This window comes from Cebus imitator, unplaced genomic scaffold (assembly GCF_001604975.1).
Source record: "Cebus imitator isolate Cc_AM_T3 unplaced genomic scaffold, Cebus_imitator-1.0 Scaffold236, whole genome shotgun sequence".
NCBI classification, from domain to species: domain Eukaryota; kingdom Metazoa; phylum Chordata; class Mammalia; order Primates; family Cebidae; genus Cebus; species Cebus imitator.
In genome coordinates, this window is record NW_016107551.1 from 2,728,754 (window position 1) to 2,733,026 (window position 4,273).

The 4,273-nt window shown below is 39.2% G+C and overlaps 1 protein-coding gene across 38 annotated transcripts in view; it reads left to right on the top strand.

The window, feature by feature from the left end:
• The window catches only part of TCF4 (transcription factor 4), a 369,465-nt gene that overhangs the window by 268,618 nt on the left and 96,574 nt on the right, over nt 1-4,273 (top strand). The window lies entirely within an intron of this gene.

Genomic DNA, 4,273 nt, shown 5'->3' on the forward strand with positions numbered 1-4,273 from the left:
ACGTGGTGTTTTTTTTTTTTTTTTTTTTTTTTTTTTGCTGCTGCTCTTTAAGGCACTCTTGCATAGAGGAAACGGCAGAGGAGACACAAGAAAATGCACTCTCCTTTATAACATGCTGCTGATACTCTGAACTAGGTGTCCTCTCATTTAAGCCTCAACATAAGCTGTGTGTTCACTAGATGAATGAAGTAAAACTCAAACCTGTGATATAGGTTGGCCAGAGTCACGCTGCTGGGGAGTAGCAAGGTTACTCATCAAGATGTGTCTGACCTTCAAGTTTAAGCACCCTGATTTCCTAACTTTTCTCACATCTTGATTCCAGTGTCTTAGTAGCTTTTGATCTATAAAACGTCATCTAAGGATCTTTGAGCCTTAATTCTCTGTCTTTAAAGTGGGAATGTTAATATCTGTCACAGAGTACTAGTTATGGAGATTAAATAAGTGAAGGCAATTATATGTTCTTTAAATTGTGTATCACTATACCGTGCATGTATTAAGTGTTATTTTATTAGCAAATATCTTTTAGATGGGTGGATATTTACCTGAGGTGGGTATTTAACTTATAGACTGGCTTATTCACATTATGTAATATAATTATTGTATTTTAATGAATATCACTATTTTCCTTAGGGTATGATGTTTAGCTAATTTAGCCATGCTAGGCAAAAGAGATCAGCATTGTAGAAATAGCAGGTCATATACTTAAAAAAAACACAACTTTTGATGTTCAGTGACTTAAACAGAAACATGGAGTTGTTCAAGTTCTACCAAGTTATATTCTGGGGGAGAAAAATGGGAATGACATTCCTTCCATAGGACCGACATTCATTCATTCATTGATTCATTCATTCATTCAGCTTCTATTTGTCAAATTACCTGCCTTTTACTGCAATATGCAGGGCAGTGTGTGTGTGTGTGTGTGTGTGTGTGTGTGTGTGTGTGTGTGCGTAGGTGTTTATTAGGTTTATTTGGACTTTGCAGTAACCATGTAATATAATCATTATTTAGAAGTAAAGGTAGAATCTACTCTAATGAGCTCTGTATTCCAGTGGATAGTTCAGCTCTTTACCCTGCAATAATAGTTTCTTATCTAATTGTTTAATGTTTGTACGATTGCCCCTACTTCACAATTAAAGCATTATTCTATAGTCATATTTCAAATTCAAGGGCAGGAAGAAAGTTGATATGTCTCTGAACCCTGTGCATGTTCCCAGATGGAGCTTAATCCAGAGTTGGGAATGACTAAATAATTGTTCATGAAATGGTTGAATGTAGGTCTTCATTCAAGTGATGTAGATTTTGAATATTTAGTTGTTCTTTAATGCAGTCAATCACTCATTCGGCAAGTTTTTATTAAACATCAACCTTATAGGTAATACTATACCAATGTGTTGGGGGTTTTAGGTCAAATATTTCCCAGTTTCTTCTAACAACTGTAGGTGTGTGTTGTCACTTCTGTTTCATCTCAAATATATTTGTCAAAGACTTTTTGGAAAATTACAAAAAACACTGTAAAGTTTAGATTCTAGAAGAAAATGAGAATCATGTGGGTTTTATTTAAGTGGTCAATACTTCTAGACAATTTTGCTGGTAAGAATTTTTTTCCCTAAAAGTGGCAGAAAAAAACAACTGGCTTCATTGCCTCCCCCAGTGTCCTCAATAGTGCTTTGTCTAAGCACGAGAGAGGGACGGTGGCTTTCTATGTAGTGTGGCTAACCACCATTCCCTGTCATTTCAGTGTTAACAAGCAGAGGGGTGGGGGGCGGGCTTTGCCCTGCTACTGCTAGTTGGGTAACTTGTCCAGTTATACACAAATGTGAAAACTGTGTCTGTGAAATAAGCAGTAGGCCAGTTCAGGGTCCTGTAAAAATTGGCTGCTTAAGATTAAGACTTCTTTAAAATTATTCTGAAACACATGGATTTATGCATATAGCTTCAGTTGTTCTTATACTTCTGTTCTAACTCCCCACGCATCACACTAAAAATTTATCATGGATGATATTTCTGTCACAAAGAAAACTTCAAAGGCTGAGATCGCAGAAATGTCTCAGTTGACAAGCCACTGACTTGAGTTCTGTGATTGAAATGTACTCCAAGGTCAGCAAACCAAAACCAAACATCACTGGATGATAATACATTCAGTGTCTCACTGGCTATAATTCATAGATCACCTTTCAAAGCAGTATATCTTTATCAATCATTGTAAATTTGTGCTTTTGAAACCTTAGACTCTTTTCCATTAGGCAGTGAAGCCCAGAAGCTTAATGTTCTAGTCCCATTTTAATTTTTTCAATCTCATGTGCTGAATTGTCAGGGTTTAAAAATCGATTTTACCTCATCAGATTAAAGATATTTATTTATGCACATGTTAACAATATATTAAAAGAAATGAGAGCTTCAATTTTAAAAAATAGGAATTGTAGCTCATTAAGCCATGACAATTTTGTTTATATTTACATAATTAATAGAAAGGCATTTATATGTTTGCAAAATAGGTAAGAAAAGGTATTTAACGTAGATGAAGCAGAATGATTGTTTATCAAAAGAGTTTAGAGATCTTTCTAGCAGCCTACTCATGGAAAGTTAGGATCTAGAAAAGCCTTTTAAATAAGAGGAGAAACAAAGAAACATCAACCAGGAAAACCCCCAACTTATCTCTTTAAATTCCAGCCTCTTTTCTAAGTAGTGGTTTTTACACACTGTCCTCTGGTAGGTGGGTACCCTGGCCTTGTGTATTAAGCACTGAGGGTGGTTTAAAGGTTACAAATGTGATCCTGTCAGATTGACAACTAACTGTTCTAATGAGGAAAAAATCCTCAAAGCATGAAATTTGAATGAAATGTGTGATTATAATTCAAGTACTGTTTACACAAACCTCTGGGGACCTTCCGAATAAATGCAGAGCAAGTGAGTTAGACAAACCTCTGGGCCTTCGATACGTGTGTGTGGATGTGCGGTGTGTGTGTGTTTATTTTAGAGAGTGGGGAAACTTTCCACCATTAGCTTAGGCTCTGCTCCTCAGAACCAACACCGCTCTTGCTCCTTGTTTATTAATACTGTATGTGTTTTGTTACCATATTGAGTTGTAAGGAAATAGGTGCTTTGAATTATTAAAGTTGATTCTTGAGAATAGATGTATGCTCGGGTGGCATTTGCTTCGGCATATGCAAATGATTTAGTTTCATTTGGGATCAATTCCCAGAGGCCCTCCTTTCCTGTGATGCTCTGAATTTGGCAAGCTCAAGTCAGCCCATCTCCTCTCCCCACATCCCTCCCTTTCTTTCTTTCCCCTTTTTGTGCCTCTCCCCCTTTTTGTTGATTGATATAATATTTTTAAAAGACAATAAATATATCAACTTGCTTGTTAGAAACCTTGTGATCTGTAAGGATTATGTTCAGTTGTGATCAATAAAGGTGAACGAAGGTTTTCACGTTCTTAAAGTTTAGCAAAATCGAAGTTCAGTAAAAACATGCCTGAGATGTTTGTTAAAATATTTATACAGATATTGGGCTGCAGGGATGCTGCAAAACTCTGAAAATGTGGTCTCAGGGGTGCCTTTGGAGGAACTGACAGCTGTAAGCCATTCGTCGGTTCGAAGGTACCAATAAACTTGCTTTAGATCCCAGCAGACAAATAGCGTGAAGTTGGCAGTAGATTGTCCAAACCCACCGCGAAAGCACCCAACTCCAGAGTGGAGAACGTGTGCCTTTGGGGCGCCCAGCGCCAGCGAGGGGAGCAGCGCCCCAGCCCCTGCGCAGGCTCTGGGCCCACGCGGCCGTCTGCGGCGGGGCGAGGTGAAGTTCACGGGCGGCCGCACTTCCCACCAGCTCCGGGGAGGCCGGAGCCCGGGGCGGGCCGCACTGCTACTCTGTTTCATTCCGCAACCCCGTTTTGTAGGTTGTTGACCAAGCAGTCAGAAAACACTGCCCCCTCTCTCCTTTTGAGCGAGGTCAGAGACGTGGTGTTTTTTTTTTTTTTTTTTTTTTTTTTCTTCCCTCCCCTTTCCCTCCCCTTTCTCCGAGTCGAGTTCTCAGGCAGCTGCGTACAATGCTGGGAGCTAGCCAGCAGCAGAGACAGATGGCAGAGTTATTAGATGTGCATCATACGATTCCCTTCCTGCCACTCGCTTTTTAATCAAATTAAAACAAAAAAGAAAGAGAGGGAGAGAGAGAGAGGGGGAGTCAATTAACTGCATTTGTATTCTGCTCAATAATGGACCCTGTTCCACTTTTACCCTAAGGCAGTTGAGTGGAAATTTTAGAGAAGAAAAGG